The following is a 618-nucleotide window of genomic DNA, read 5'->3' as shown; positions in this document are numbered from 1 at the left end:
CATCTGCAGATTTTTGGTTTCAGGGAGCTGTTTGAACATGCAACTTTGGAAGCAGGTCCTGGCCCAGTAAGGGGACCAGACAGTCATTTTCTTTTCCCCAATGAAGCAGTCTAGGGGTTTCAGGAAGAACTGGTCCTTAGGCCTCCCTGAGATTTCAGTTACCATTACTGAAGGGAATGATCACAGTCTGTCTCCCATTGTTATTTTCAGATGAGGTCTTCGGGGTGGGGGCCATAGGGTGACAGAGGTTGATGCCAAATCATGCAGGACTCCCTTACTCCATGACACCATCAGTCTTCTGCAGACAATGAAGCTTGTTCAACCATCAATTGAGTTGGAGGATGGCTTTTTTTGTCAGATCCTCCCCTGAGATTTGGGCATTCATTTTTCCAGTGTCCAGGTTTTTTGTAATAAGCACATCAGTCCTTGCTTAAGGCCCTCTTTCCTTTCAGGGGTCCTCCCTGGGGTTCCACAGGCTTACCTCTAGTGGTTTTAGGAAGACAGTTACGGCCTGAGACTTCTCATGCTCTCAACTGTTAAAATACCTTGAAGGTGATGTCCACCAGCTGGATGGATTCGTGTCAATTTTCCTGTTGAATTTCTGCCATTTTTTTTTTT

The sequence above is a fragment of the Chrysochloris asiatica genome, unplaced genomic scaffold, assembly GCF_000296735.1.
Source record: "Chrysochloris asiatica unplaced genomic scaffold, ChrAsi1.0 scaffold00165, whole genome shotgun sequence".
Lineage (NCBI taxonomy): Eukaryota > Metazoa > Chordata > Mammalia > Afrosoricida > Chrysochloridae > Chrysochloris > Chrysochloris asiatica.
This window is presented reverse-complemented; position numbering follows the sequence as displayed.